The 17,077-nt window shown below is 37.3% G+C and overlaps 1 long non-coding RNA gene across 1 annotated transcript in view; it reads right to left on the bottom strand.

Moving 5' to 3' along the window:
- Positions 1-7,903: 7,903 nt before the first annotated feature.
- Positions 7,904-17,077, bottom strand: part of LOC112925663 (uncharacterized) — a 29,914-nt gene continuing 20,740 nt past the window's right edge. Inside the window, exons 3-4 of the long non-coding RNA XR_003236180.2 lie at positions 9,757-9,814; positions 7,904-7,937 (exon numbers count right to left, since the gene is read on the bottom strand). This is a non-coding gene — a long non-coding RNA (uncharacterized lncRNA). The remainder of the gene's footprint in view (positions 7,938-9,756; positions 9,815-17,077) is intronic.

Consider the following 17,077-nt stretch of genomic DNA (forward strand, 5'->3'; position numbering starts at 1 on the left):
ACAAAAGTCAGGACCAGGTGGTTTCATAGGTGAATTCTACCAAACATTTAAGAAGAGTTAAAACTCTTTCTCCCCAAATTATTCCAAAAAATAGGAGAGGAAGGAAAGTTTCCAAATTTATCCTATAAGACCAGCATCACTCTGATACCAAAGCCAGAGAGATAGTACAAAAAAATAAAATTACAAGCCAATATGCCTAATGAATATAGATGCAAAAATCCTCAACAAAATATGAGCAAACTGAATTCAACAATACATTAAAAGGATTAGTCAACACAATCGAGTGGAATTTATTCCAGGAATGCAAGTATAGTACAATTTTCTCAAATCAATTAACATGTTACATCACAGTAACCAAATAAAGGGTAAAAACCATATGATCATCTCAGCATTTGACAAAATTCTACATCTATTATGATAAACACTGAACAAAATGAGTAAAGAGGACATCTACCTCAACATAATAAACACCATATATGACACACAACTAACATCATACTCAACATTGAAAACTGAAAACTTTCCATCTAATATCAGAAGCAAGGGGTACCTGGGTGGCTCAGTCGATTAAGTGTCTGCCTTCAGCTCAGGTCATGATCCCAGAGTCCTAGGACTTGAGTTCCCGCATCGGGCTCCCTTCTCAGTGGGAAGCCTGCTTCTTCCTCTCCTCCCTGCTCATGCTCTCTCTTGCTACCTCTGTCACTATCTCTCTCTCAAATAAATAAATAAAATATTTAAAAAATAAAATCAGAAACAAGACAATAATGTCCATTCTCACCAGTTTTACTAACATAGTAGTGGAAATCCTAGCAGTAGCAATCAAAAAAAATAAAAAGCATCCAAATTGGTAAGGAAGAAGTTAAACAGTCACTATTTGCAGATAACATGATACTACATACAGAAAACCCTAAAGACTCCACTAAAAGGCTATTAGAACAAATGAATTCAGTAAAGTTGATCAACACAAAATATACAGAAATCTGCTCCATTTCTACATACTAATAATGAAATAGCAGAAAGAGAATTAAGAAAACAAGCCCATTTACAATAGTACCAAGAAGAATTAAATACCTAGGAATAAATTTAACCAAGGAGGTGAAAGACCAGTACTCTGAGAACTATAAAACACTGATTTTAAAAAATTGAAAATAAAACAAATGGAAAGATATACATGTTCATGGATGAGAAGAATATTGTTAAAATGTCCATACTACTCAACGTAATCCTCAGATTCAATACACTTCCTATCAAAACATCATTAGTATTTTTCACAGAACTAGAAAAATTAATGGTGAAATTTGTATGGAACCACAAAAGATGCCTAGCCAAAGCAATCTTGAGAAAGAACAACAAAGTTGGAGGTATACAATGCCAGATTTCAAGAAAGACTACAAATCTAAAATTATTACAACAGTATGGTACTGTTACAAACTAGACATATAGATCAATGGAACAGGACAGAGAGCCCAGAAATAAACCCACACTTATAGGGCCAATTAATCTACAACAAACGATAATATATAATGGTGGAAAAGACAGTATATCCAATAAATGGCGCTGGGAAAACTGGACAGCTACATGTAAAAGAGTAAAATTAGACTTCTTACAGCATACACAAAAATAAAGCCAAAATGGATTAAAGATCTGAATGTGAAACCTGAAACCATAAAACTCCCAAAAGAAAACAAAGGCAATAATCACCTGAACATCACCTCTAGCAACATTTTTCTAGACAGTTCTCAAGCAAGGGAAACAAAAGCAAAACTAAACTATTAGGATTACACCAAAAAGAAAGATTTTGCACAACAACAAAAAAAATCAACAAAACAAAAAACAAAAAAAAAAAGATATTTGTAAATGATACATCTGAAAAGGGATTAATATCCAAAATACATAATTTTATTCAAGTCATCACCAAAAATCCCCAAACAATCCAATTTAAAAATGGGCAGAGGACCTGAATAGACATTTTCCCAAAGAAGACATATAGACAGGCTAACAGACATACAAAGATGCTCTGTATCAGGGAAATGCAATCAAAACCACAATGAAATATCATTTACACCTGTTAGAATGGCTAGTCTAAAGACAAGGAATAACAAATGTTTGTAAAGATATAGAAAAAAGGGAACACTCTTACACCACTGGTGGGAAATAAATTGGTGCAACTACTGTGGAAAACGGTATGAAGGTTCCTCAAAACAATAAAAATAGAAATGTCAGGGTGCCTGAGTGGCTCAGTCGATTAAGTGTCTGCCTTCAGCTTGGGTCATGATCCCAGAGTCCTGGGATCCCAGCAGTCCTGGAGAGCCTGCTTCTCCCTCTGCCCCTCCCTCTGCTCATGCTTTCTCTCTCAAATAAAATCTTTTTTAAAAAATAAAATAACAAAAAAAATAAAATAAAATAAAATAAAATAAAATAAAAATAGAAATATCATATGATCCAATAATTCCATTACTGAGTATTTATCCATAGAAAATGAGAACACTAATTCCAAAAGACATATGCCCCTATATTTACACAGCACTATTACAATATTCAAGGTATGAAAGCAACCTATGTGTCCATCAATAAATGAATGGATAAAAAAGATGTAAAATATATATACATATATACAATAGAATATTACTAAGCCGTAAGAATGAGATCTTGCCATCTGCAACAACATTGATGGACCTAAAGGATATTATGTGAGAGACATCAAACAGAGAAGACAAAAACCATGTGATTTCACCTGTATGTGGAATGTAAAAAACAAATGAACAAAGAAAACCGAGACAGAATCCTAAGTACAAAGAACAAACTCATGTTTGCCAGAGGGGAGGGGTTTGGGGAGATGTGTGAAATAGGTGAAGAGAATTAAGAATTACAAACTTCCAGTCATAAAATTGGTAAGTCACAGGAATGAAAAGTATAATATGGGGAATATAATCAATAATACTGTAATAACATTGTATGGTGACAGATGGAGATGGTAACTACAGTTTATCATGGTGAATATCGTGTAATGCACAGAACTGTCGAATCACTGTTGTACACCTGAAACTAACACAACATTGTACATCAAATATAATTCTAAAACACAGAAAGAAAATATGGTATACATGTACAATGGAATGTAATTCAGCCATAAAAAAAAAGATGAAATCTTGCCATTTGGAATTCCATGGATGGACCGTGAGGGCATTATGCTAAGTGAAGTATGTCAGAAGAAGACAAAAACCATATAATCTCATTAATATGTAGAATCCGGGGAGGGGCAGGGAAACAAACTCAGAGAATAGATTGGTAGTTGTCAGAGGTAGAGGTAGGCAGTGGGCAAAATTAGTGAAGGGGGTCAAAAGGTACAAACTTTCAGTTTTAAAATAAATAAGCTATTGGATATAATGTACAACATGGTGACCACAGTTAATAAAATTATATTGCATATTTGAGAGTTGCTAAGATAGATCTTAAAAAATTCTCACAAGAAAAAATTGTAACTGTGTGGTGATGTTAACTAGATCATTTTGCAATTTATACAATTCAAGTGATTATACTGTACACTTGAAACTATTAACATTATGACAATTATACCTCAATAAAGAAAAAAAAAGAAATGGGTAGAAGTAGCCAAAGACCACTAAAAATATTTGCAAAAGACACATTCAATAAGGATTTTAATCCTCACCAAAAAATAGGTGAAATATCTGATACCTCACCAAAGATACACATTCAGCACATGAACATAAGAAGCTCCACATCACATGTCACTAGGAAATGGCAAATTAAGACAACAAAGGTGTACCACTACATAACTATTAGAATGGCCAAACTCTAGAACAGTGACACCACCAAATGCTGGTGAGAATGTGAAACAGCGAAAACTCTTTCATTCCTAGTGGGAATGTATATAGCCTCTTTGAAAGACAGTTTAATGGTTTCTTACTGTTGGTGGGAATGCAAGCTGGTGCAGCTGGAAAATGGTATGCAGGCTCCTCAAGAAACTAAATATAGAGCTACCCTATGACCCAGCAATTGCACTACTGGGTATTTTCCCCAAAGATACAAATGAAGTGATCCAAAGGGGTACCTCCACCACAATGTTCATAGCAGCAATGTCCACAATAGCAAAACTGTGGAAAGAACCAAGATGTCCTCTGACAGATAAATGGATAAAGATGTGGTGTGATGTGTGTGTGTGTGTGTATCCACATATATACAGTGGAATATTACTCAGCCATCAAAATGAATGAATATTTACCATTTACATCAACATGGATGGAACTGGAGGGTATTACACTGAGTGAAATAAGTCAATCAGAGAAGATGATTATCATATGGTTTCACTCATATGTGGAATATAAGAAACAGCACAGAGGATCATAGGAGAAGGGAGGGAAAACTGAATGGGAGTCATTAGAGAGGGAAAAAAACCATAAGAGACTTTTTTTTTTTGAGAGACTCTTTTTTTAAGATTATATTTATTTGGGGATCCCTGGGTGGCTCACGGTTTAGCACCTGCCTTCGGTCCAGGGCGTAATCCTGGAGACCTAGGATCGAGTCCCACATCGGCTCCCTGCATGGAGCCCCCTTCTCCCTCTGCCTGTGTCTCTGCCTCTCCCTCTCTCTGTCTCTCATTAATAAATAAAATCTTAAAAAAAGATTATATTTATTTATTTGAGAGACAGAGAGAGTGAGAGAGCTCACACAAGCAGGAAAAGGCAGAGGGAGGAGAAGCAGACTCCCCACTGAGCAGGTAGCCTAATGTGGGGCTTGATCTCAGGACCCCGGGATCATGACCTGAGGCAAAGGCAGATGCTTAACCAACTGAGCCACCAAGGCACCAAAGAGACTCTTAACTCTACAAAACAAACTGAGGGTTGCTGGAGGGGAGATGGGTGAGGGGACGGGATAATTTAGTGATGGGCATGAAGGAGGGCACATGATTTGATGAGCACTGAGTATTATATACAACTGATAAATTATTGAAAACTATATCTGAAACTATGTACTATATGTTGGCTAATTGAATTTAAATTTTAAAAAGATCATATCATTAACAAAAAAAAAACCCATATATGTTTCTACCATACAATCTAGCAATCACATTCCTTGGTATGTACCTAAAGATGAAAACTTATGTTCATGCAAAAACCTGCACACAGATATTCATAGGAACTTTATTCATAATTGCCAAAACTTTGGAAGCAACCAAGATGTCCTTCAGTAAGTGAATGGACTAATAAACTGTGGTACATCTAGATAACACAATATTATTCACTGCTAAAAGGAAATGGACTATCAAGCCATGAAAAGACATGGAGGAATCTTAAATGCTTATTACTAAGCAAAAGAGTCAATCTGAAAAGACTACATGCTGTGTGATTCCAAATATATGACATTCTCGAAAAGGCAAAACTATGGAAACAATAAAAAAGATCACTTAGGGGTTGCAGGCAGGGGGTACTGAGCATAAAGGATATTTAGGGTAGCAGAAATACTTTATAGGATACTATAATGATGGACCTATATATAGTTATAAATTTTTCAAACCCATGGAATTTATATCAATAATGAACTCTAAGGTAAACTATGAGGTTTGGGTGACTATGATCTATCAATGTAGATTCATCAATTGCAACCAAAGTACCACTGTGGTGGGAGATGTTGAAAATGTGAGAGGCTATTTAAGTGTGGAAGCAGTGAGTATATAAGAAATCTCTGTATCTTTCAAATTTGCTGTGAACCTACAACTGCTCTAAAAAAAATTAAGTCTTCAAAAAAAACACATGATAGAAGAAAATATTAGCAAATCATGTAATTGGATAAGGGTCTAATATGTAGACTATATAAAGAGCTCTTAAAATTCAACAACAAAATGACAACCCAGGGGCACCTGGGTGGTTCAATCAGTTAAGCACCTGACTCTTGATTTTGGCTCAGGTGATCTCAGGGTTGTGAAATCAAGCCCCACATCAAGCTCCACATACAGAGTCTGCTTAAGATTTTCTCTCTCCCTCTTCCTCTGCCCCTCCCACTCTGCTCACATTCTCTCTCAAAAAGAAAAGACAATCCAATTAACAAATGGACAAAGGACTTAAATAAACATTTTCCAATGAAGATTTAAATACCTCCAACAAGCACATGAAAAGGTGTTCAACAGAATTATTAGAGAAATGCAAAACAAAACCACAAAGAGGTACCACTTTACACCCACTAGGCTGGCCACAATTAAAAAAAAAACAGAAACAAGTATTGGCAAAGATGTAGGGAAATGGAACCATGTATATTGTTTGTGGGACTGTAAAATGGTACGCCACTGTGGAAAGTTTGACCCTTTGTTAAAAAGTTAGACACAGAATTACCATATCACCCAGCAATTCCACTCCTAGGTAAATGACTTAAGGAACTAAAAACAGGAGTTCTAAAATGATCTAAAATAAAAAAATAAAAATAAAAATAAAATAAAATAAAATTATCTAAAATAACTAATAATGCACTCATCTATAATTACAGTAAATACTATTGAATTATTAATTTTTTAAGATGTATTTATTTATTTTAGAGACAGAGAGCCACCCAGGCTCCCCTGAATTGTTTAATTGTATGATTTATATAATATCTGAATATATTATAATATATATTATTATATAATATCTGAAAATAGCTGCTATACACACACACATTCACACACAGAAATGGAATGAAGTACTGACACATGCTACAACATGAATGAACCTCGAAATCATTTTGTTCATTCAGTTAAAGAAAACCAGTCACAAAAGACCACGTTATATGATTCAATTTATAAAACTGTCCTTAACAGTCCAATATACAGAGACAAAATATACACTATTGGTTATCTAGGGCATGATGGAATGGGGAATTGGGGTGGTTAGAGCTAAAAAGTACAGGTTTCTTTTGTGATGTGATGAAAATATTTTAAAATTGATGATGGTGATAGTTCCATAATTCTGTGAATATACTAAAAACAACGAATTATATACTTTAAATATGAATTATAGGACATCTGGGTGGTCCAGTGGCTTAAGCATCTGCCTTCAGCTCAGGTCATGGTCCCAGTGTCCTGAGATGGAGTCCTGCATTGTGCTCTCTGTTCAGCAGGAAGTCTGCTTCCCCCTCTGCCCTTCCCACCTGGCTCATATTCTCTCTCTCTCTCAAAAATAAAAAAATAAAATATTTTTTAAAAATGTGAATTATATCACAATTGTTTTTTGTAAAAGAAAAAAAAAGAACTGAAAGAGTACTAGGAGACAAGGGGATTAGAAATTGGGTTGAGATAACAAGGTAAAGGTACCAACTATGGAAGCTCTTTCACACATGGAACCCTTGTGTAACAGGATTTACTTCATCTAGTCAACTAAACGACAGGGGTAGATACCCAGCTCACACAGTTCAGATCCAGGACTATGTGATATACATAGACAGCATAGGATTTTACCAGTTGAATATGCAGGATCTGTGTTTTCCATAGTTTAGTGTGTACTTAGATGAAGAATAGCAACAATCTATAGTTCAAACCCACCTTTGCCACACTAGCTTGGCTACTGCCAGATTTCCTCATAGAAACTCTGGTAGCCTTTTATTTCCACTGGTCATTGACAATTTGCTAAGGATAATGACAGTGCTTCTTTGCTTCTATTTCTCTGCTTCTGTGAAGATGGAGATTCTTCCCCAGGAAAGAATTGGTATTTTGGTGGACATGCAAAACACCCTCAGTCTTGATATAACATTTAACAGGCAATGAACTAGCCTTCTTCAGAGCTAAATACTAGCCCCAGAATTACCGTATCAGTGATGAGCAATAGTTTTAGCTACAAGAGGCATAAAGAAATGAGGAACAACAGCAGTACTATCAAATGGGACACAGCTATAGCAAAGCAAAAGAGAAAATGACTACCTAGATTTTCCCAATTCTTTTCCAGTTGTGTATTCTGAAAAGAAAATAAATTATTTTGTACTTTATTCTGTAGGAAATGAGGTTGACTCATCTTTCACAAGTTTTCACTTCAACTTAACATTTCTCACATCATTTTCCTCTCTAATTTATTTTAAGGCAGGCAATACACATCTTTGAACAGTACCATACTTTTATTCCCAAGTACTATACTTTTATTTCTACCACTTCATTAATCATTCTGCATTGGTTCCAGACCTTGGCTTCCTATCTAATCCCCTCCCTTCACCCAAGTACATGCAAATAAGTTCCTATATTGTATCACTCAAATTTTGAGTAAAATCATTCAATATCAGAGCACTGCTTTCTATAGAGAGATGATGAAGGCAAGCAATAGAGTTAGTCTTGTTTTACTTTTGAATAGAGGATATTTTCTGACTTTACTGTAGAAAGTCATTCTGAGTTGTCAAGATATATTTACCCTGTACTCACCTGTTATTCTCAAAGTATATTTGGCACCAATCTGCTATTCCCTCTATCTCTAGATTTTTTTTTTTCTTGGAGCAGCTATGAGGATTCCAATCATAGCCATGGAAGGTAGCACAGAATGAACTGGGAATGGCAATGTGAAATAGTCAATCTCTACTGAAAGATTAGATACTGCTTTGAATTATGGGCCCCAAGTGGCCAATCATAAACAAAGGTTCTAAACTTTAAGACTCAGATACAGCAATCTCCTTGAGGGAATACCCAGTTTTGGACTGAATTGGAAGTTAATTTCTTATAATAACAGCCAAGAGACTAAGAAGGAACAGTGAAACCAACTACCTCAAATTTAAGAAGTCCCCTTATTCAAATTCATAGATGACTAGAGAGCTATTAGTTTTTATCTCTCTCCTGAATACCAGTAAGCTGATACTTAGTACTATCTTGACTGGGATGCTTACACACATGTTCTTTAAGAAGATGACATTAATACAAATATTTAGGCGATATGTAGGAACATAACCAAATGTTGAATATTTTGAGTATTTACACCATACATATCAAGGGTGACGGCATTCTAGGGAATAAATAGCAGTGTTCAAAAGACAGCAGATTAGGGAGGTATTATAGCACTCCTTGTATTACTCTAGGTGGAGTTTGAAGTTATTTGAATGACAGTCTAGTGAAGAAAATTATAAGAAAAGTATGTAAAAAATAAAAAAAAGAAAAGGGGTAAAAATCATGGGAGGAGGTTCATAGGTATAAAAAATGTGGCAATCTTATAGGGGGTGCTGACACTCACGGGCAAGATTTTAGATATCCACAGTGAAACAGGAGGACTGTTTAGGAGAAGAATCACATGATCAAAAGGAAGACAATTTCTTCTGAAAGGAATCACTTTAAAGAGCTCCCTGAACAAGGGGACAAAATTTGCTAGGCAGATAATAAAAAATTTTAATTCTATTAACAAAAAGAGATTTGGGAGGCACAGGGGTGGCTCAGTCATTTAAGAATCTGCCTTCAGCTCAGGTCATGATCCCAGGGTCCTGGGATCAAGCCCCACATCAGTCTCCCTCCTCCGTGGGGAGTCTGCTTCTCCCTCTCTCACTGCCCCTCCCCCTGCTCATGCTCTCTCTCAAATAAACAAAATCTCTAAAAAAGAGATTTGGTGTTCAGTTCACTTTAATATTTCATATTTGAACACATTTTTTGTGGTCTTGAGGAAAATATTGATAAAGACTCAAGAGTGGACTGAACCTAAATATGAATCTGGGGAAGAGACAGCTACTTAAAGCCAAAGGTCCCTAGAACTGTCACCTGCTTATAAACCCCCACGTGCTTCTCCAGTATGAGGCAGTAATACCACTTACAGCTTCTCTCTTGATGATCTGAAAGGAGAACGTGTACTGGATCACATCAAAAGTATACCTAGGGAAAGAAATACAAGAGGGAAGCTGAACAACATAGGCATAAAACAAAAAAGGTGAGGGTTCACAGTTGTTCATGACATTTAGTAGCTAGTTCAGATGGGTAAAGAAATGAGACTAGTAATAAGAGCTAACATATGAAGGCTTACTGTGTCCCAGGCATGGGAAAGCATGTCCTCTGTATTATTTAATCATCATCCCAACAACCACATGAGGTTATTATATCTGTACTACATATGAGGAAACTGAGGTTCACAGACACACAACTATAAAGTGTCAGAGTTGGCATTTAAACCGAACGTTTCCGACTCTTCGTTTATGCTCTTGAATTGCCTCCGAATGTATAGTAAACTATCATTCAGGAGAAAATTGGATTATGATCCTTCCAGTTTTTTCATTATCTTTGGTATTGTTAACTACCTCCTATACACACATACCTTCCAAATGAGTTTCTACTGGCTACTACAACCTATTAGACCTTTCATATTCTGGAAGACATTTTGATTTACTAAAACCACAGTTCTTTGGAGAAATGACTGATTCTCCAATGGCTGAGGCAGGGAATATACAAAATAGGCATCCCATAGTGTAAGAAAGTAAGAAAGTGCTCAAAAAAACACAACAATGAGGGCATGCCAAAGGGACATGGGGACCAACGTGGAAAAGCTGAAATAAGATGAGAAACAAAATAATTCTTTCTACAGAAGAATGTGAAGTAATTTTTTAAAATTTTATTTATTTATTCATGACAGATACACAGAGAGAGAGGCAGAGACACAGGCAGAGGGAGAAGCAGACTCCATGGAGGAAGCCCGACAGGGACTCGATCCAGGGTCTACAGGATCACACCCCAGGCTGAAGGTGGCACTAAACCGCTGGGCCACTGGGGCTGCTCGAATGTGAAGTAATTTATGTAGTTTCTCATCCTCCAGGAAGTAAAGCTTAATCTTCCCCCAAGCCTTCTTAACTGTGGTATAGAAGTGGAAAAAGTAAGTTTACAGAACAGAAACCTGGCAAACACTACTTTGGCCAGCTGATCAAAGCCTTGACATGACATAAGAATGATCTTTCTCCCAAATACCCATAACCCAGCCTAATCAAGAGAAAAGCCATCAGACAAATTCTGAGGCACAGTCTACAAAATACCTGAGTGGGGGAGTTGAGGCAAGATAGAAGAATAGGGGTCCTCAATTCATCTGGTCCCACAAACTTACCTAGATAACTTTCAAAACATCCTGAAAACTTATGAATTTGAACTGAGATATAAAGAGAGAACAGCTGGAATGCTACAGAGAGAAAAGTTTTTGCTTATAACAAGGTAGGAAGGCAAAGAAAGAAAGAAAGAAAGAAAGAAAGAAAGAAAGAAAGAAAGTAAGTAAGTAAGTAAGTAAGTAAGTAAGTAAGTAAGTAAGTTGGGGAGGGGAACCAAGACAAGTCAGGAGAAGCAGAGCCACAAAAGCCTCCAAGGCACAAAAGCCCAGCCCTAGGCAAATGGGAACTTTAAAAATCTTCCCCTGTTTTTTCCCTGACAGAAAAGTGCTTAGCAGAGAAATGGGGCAGAAACGCAGGAGGGGCAGTGAAGCATCAAGATTTCTGGAGTCACTAAAAGAGGAGGGGCGCCGGGGAGAAAGCTCACCACAAACCACGGTCCAATCTTGGTAAAGGGCTAGAGCGCCGCAACCCTGCACAGCATTTGGAAGAAGCCAGGTGGTTACACAGGCTAGCTTCAGAGCTCCCTTTACCGTAGAGCCTGGCAATGGATGGAGGAAGCTGTCCTCCATTCCCTTCAGGAGAGGTGTTCCCGGGGAGTGCAGGTCAGCAGCACAGGGCCCTGGATCCGAGTACACCAAAGCAGAGAAAGCTGGCTATCCGTTCTCCCTGGGACAGGCGGAAGCGGGGAGGGCAGAGGAAAGCAAGAACTCTCTGCCACTGGGCACCCCTCAAGCTATTCAAATCGCTGCACCCATGACTCCCCCAGGAGCATCTAGGCCAATGTGGACTGGGACACTGTGGTTAGTGACACAGGGAGCTCGACGCCAGAGCAGGAAACCTGGCCACTGCCATTTTTTTTCTCTTCTTTTTACCTTGTGCCTGGGAGAAGTGAGGCCTCTAGGGAACAAAGGATTCACAGGATAAACAGCTCATATTAAGCCCAGCACCTGGCAAGGGACAAAGCATTTCCACCCAGGCACAGACAGAATCAGAGCAGCAAACCCTACTCTCACGAGAACTACTGGAAGAACAAGAGAAAAGCAAGTTTACTGAACAAGCAGCATTGGAAAGCTCCAGGACAGAGGGAAAATAGAATATAGAACTAGAGGGTCTGTTTTTTTCATTTCTTCATTTTTAAAATTACAACTCAATTTTATATCAGGTTAAAAATTTCTAATATGTTTCCTCTTTTCCCACCTTAACTATAATATTTTACCAAATTGTTTTTAAGATTTTTCGTTTTTGACTTTCATATTTCTACAATTACAAGTCTTATATGTTTTTTCACTTCTGGATTCCCTTCAACGTATTCAATTTAATTTTGGTAGATATATGAAATATGGGCTTTTGTTTTTTGTTTTCTGTCTCATTTTGCTTTACAGTGGTGGAAGTACCTTCTAACACAAGACAAAAATATACCCAGAATGAAGTGGAATGTTGTGTTGGTTCATTCTGTGAGATTATATTCTCTATTCCTTCCCATTCTGCACCCATCTTTTACTTTAAGTTTTTCTGGTTGATGTTGGGTCTATATATAAGTATTACTGGTTTATATAAATTTCGGATTGAGCATCTTCTGGCATACAAAACAAAATACACTCAGAACCAAGAGAATCACCCTCTAGGTCCCCTCAGAGAGACTATATTCTCTCTCCACCACCTCTTACTCACCAACACCATCACCCCTTTGTCTTTCTTTTTCTTCTTCTTGGTTTATAGCTTTTTATTTTTACTATTTTGTTTTTCACTTTAGCGGTCCTTTTGTTTTATTTTTTTCTGTTCTGCTTTACCTTTTGTTTTCTGGTCTCTGACTTCTTTGGAATCATCTAGGGTGTATTTTACTTAGATCATGGTTGATATTTTTAACACAGCTCACTGATACAGCCACTCTGCACTGGAAAAAATGACTAGAAGAAAGAATTCACCACAAAAGAAAGAACCGGAAGCAATACTCTGCCACAGAATTCTGAAAGTGGATTTAAATACAGTATCAGAAAAAAATAAAAAATAAGAAAAAAATAAATAAATACAATATCAGAAATTCAACTCAAAAGTACAATGAGGGGCAGCCCCAGTGGCTCAGCAGTTTAATGCCGCCTTCAGCCCAGGGCATGATCCTGGTAGACCCAGGATTGAGTCCCACATCAGGCTCCCTGCATGGAGCCTGCTTCTCTCTCTGCCTGTGTCCCTGCCTCTCTTGCTCTGTCTCATGAATAAAAAAGTACTTAAAAAAAAAGTACAATGATAAATTTACTAGTGGCTCTCGAAAAAAAAGGTAAAGGACTCTAGAGACTTCATTACTGCAAAAATGAAATCTAATCAGGCTAAAATTAAAAATACTTTAACTGAGATGCAGTCCAAACTGGATGCTCTAACTGCTAGGATTAATGACATAGAAGAGTGAGTGACAAGGAAGACAAGTTAATGGAAAGGAAGGAAGCTGAGGAACAAAGAGAAAAACAATTAAGAGACCATGAAAAAGGATTAGAGAAATAAATGATAGCTTGAGAAGGAAGAGTATACATCTAATTGGGATTCCAGAAGAGGCTGAGAGACAGAGAGAGCCACAGAGTATATTTCAACAAATCATAGCTGAGAACTTCCTTAATTTTGGGAAGGAAATGGGCATTCAGATCCAAGAGATAGAGAGGACACGTCCAAAAATCAATATAAACCGTTCAACACCTCGACATTTAATAGTGAAACTTGCAAATTTCAAAGATAAAGGGAAAACTCTTAAAACAGCGCAATACAAGAGATTCTTAACTTATGGGGGGAGAAATATCAGATTAACAGTAGACCTCTCCACAGAGACCTGGCAGGACAGAAAGGGCTGGCATGATATATACAGGGTACTAAATGAGAAGAACATGCAGCCAATAATACTTTATCTAGCTAAGCTGTCATTCAGAAAGAAGGAGAGATAAGGAACTTCCAGGATAGTCAAAAACTGAAAGAATATGTGACCACCAAACAAGCCCTGCAAGAAATATTAAGGGGGACCCTGTAAAAGAGAGAGGGAACCCAAAGAAACAATCTACAAAAACAGGGATTGAATAGGTAATATGATGACACTAAATTCATATCTTCCAATAGTTACTCTGAACATGAATGGCCTAAATGATTCCATCAAAAGGCACAGGGCATTGGACTGCATAAAAAAGCAAGACCCATCTATACGCTGTCTACAAGAGCCTCATTTAGACCTAAGGACACCTCCCAGTCTGAAAATGAAGGGGTAGAGAACCACTGACCATTCAAATGACCCTGAAAAGAAAGATGGGGTAGCAATCCTCGTATAAGATAAATTACAGTTTATACCAAAGTCTGTAGTAAGAGATGAAGAGGGACACTACATCATACTTAAAGGGTCTATCCAACAAGAGGACCTGACAATTATAAATATTTATGTCCCTTATATGGGAGCCTCCAAGTATATCAACCAATTAATTACCAAACAGATACTTAGATAATAATACACTAATAGAAGGAGACTTCAAGGCAGCACTCTCAGTAAGTGACAGGTATTCTAAACAGAATATCACCAAAGAAACAAGGGCCTTAAATGATACACAGGACCAAATAGATTTCACAGAAATAAACAGAACTTTCTACCTGAATGCAACTGAATACACATTCTTCTGATGTGCACGTAGATCTTTCTCCAGTCACAAATCAGGTAACAACCAATACCAAAAGATTGAGATGGCGCCCTCCATATTTTCATACCACAATGCTTTGAAACTAGAACTCAATCACAAGAACAAATTTGGAAGAAACTCAAAAACGTGGAGGTTAAAGAGCATCCCACTAAAGATGAATGGGTCAACCAGAAAACTGGAGAAGATTTTTAAAAGATTCATGGAACCTAATGAAAATGAAAAATTCCATTCAAAAAATGAATGAAAAAAACCATTCAAAATCTTTGGAATGTCATCATATCAGCAAGAGAAAAAACAAAAACCATAGGATTCTCTCAATAGATGCAGAAAAAGCATTTGACAAAATACAGCATCCATTCCTGATCAAAACTCTTCAGAGTGTAGGGATAGAGGGAATATTCCTCAACATCCTAAAAGCCATCTATGAAAAGCCCACAGCAAATATCATTCTCAATGGGGAAACACTGGGAGCCTTTCCCTAAGATCAGGAACAAGACAGGATTGTCCACTCTCACCACTGGTATTCAACATAGAACTATAAGTCCTAGCTTCAGAAATCAGGCAACAAAAAGAAATAAAAGGCATTCAAATTGGCAAAGAAGAAGTCAAACTCTCCCTCTTCGCCGATGACATGATACTCTACATAGAAAACCCAAAAGACTCCACCCCAAGATTGCTAGAACTCATACAGCAATTCGGCACTGTGGCAGGATACAAAGTCAATGCCCAGAAATCAGTGGCATTTCTATACACTAACAATGAGACTGAAGAAAGAGAAATTCAGGAGTCAATCCCATTGACAATTGCACCCAAAAGCAGAAGATACCTAGGAATAAACCTAACCAAAGAGGTAAAGGATCTATACCCTAAAAAACTACTGAACACTTCTGAAAGAAATTGAGGAAGACACAAAGAGATGGAAAAATATTCCATGCTCATGGATTGGAAGAATTAATATTGTGAAAATGTCAGTGTTACCCAGGGCAATTTACACGTTTAATGCAATCCCTATCAAAATACCATGGACTTTCTTCAGAGAGTTGGAACAAATTATTTTAAAATTTGTGTGGAATCAGACAAGACCCCAAATAGTCAGGGGAATATTGAAAAAGAAAACCATAGCCGGGGGCATCACAATGCCAGATTTCAGGCTGTACTACAAAGCTGTGATCATCAAGACAGTATGGTACAGGCACAAAAACAGACACATAGATCAATGGAACAGAAGAGAGAATCCAGGAGTGGACCCTCAACTTTATGGTCAACTAATATTCGACAAAGCAGGAATGACTATCCACTGGAAAAAAAGACAGTCTCTTCAATAAATGGTGCTGGGAAAATTGGACATCCACATGCAGAAGAATGAAACTAGACCACTCTCTTGCACCATACAGAAAGATAAACTCAAAATGGATGAAAGATCTAAATGTGAGACAGGATTCCATCAAAATCCTAGAGAACACAGGCAACATGCTTTTTGAACTTGGCCACAGTAACTTCTTGCAATATACATCCATGAAGGCAAAAGAAACAAAATCAAAAATGAACTATTGGGACTTCATCAAGATAAGAAGCTTTTGCACAGCAAAGGATACAGTCAACAAAACTAAAAGACAACCTACAGAATGGGAGAAGATATTTACAAATGACCTATCAGATAAAGGGCTAGTATCCAAGATCTATAAAGAACTTATTGAACTCAACAGCAAAGAAACAAACAATCCAATCATGAAATGGGCAAAAGACATAAACAGAAATCTCAGAGGAAGACATAGACATGGCCAACAAGCACATGAGAAAATGCTCCGCACCACTTGCCGTCAGGGAAATACAAATCAAAACCACAATGAGATACCACCTCACACCAGCGAGAATGGGGGAAATTAATAAGGCAGGAAACCACAAATGTTGGAGAGGATGTGGAGAAAGGGGAACCCTCCTGCACTATTGGTGGGAATGCGAACTGGTGCAGCCACTCTGGAAAACTGTGTGGAGGTTCCTCAAAGAGTTAAAAATAGATCTGCCCTATGACCCAGCAATTGCACTGCTGGGGATTTTCCCCAAAGATACAGATCCAATGAAACACCGGGACACCTACACCCCGATGTTTATAGCAGCCATGTCCACAATAGCTAAACTGTGGAAGGAGCCTCAGTGTCCATCAAAAGATGAATAGATATAGAAGATGTGGTTTATGTATACAATGGAATATTACTCAGCCATTAGAAACTACAAATACAAAAAGAAAAGAAAAAAAGAAAAGAAAAGAAAAGAAAAGAAAAGAAAAGAAAAGAAAAGAAAAGAAAAGAAAAGAAAGAAACTACAAATACCCACCATTTGCTTTGATGTGGATGAACCTGGAGGGTATTATGCTGAGTGAAATAAGTCAA

This window comes from Vulpes vulpes, chromosome X, assembly GCF_048418805.1.
Source record: "Vulpes vulpes isolate BD-2025 chromosome X, VulVul3, whole genome shotgun sequence".
NCBI lineage: Eukaryota > Metazoa > Chordata > Mammalia > Carnivora > Canidae > Vulpes > Vulpes vulpes.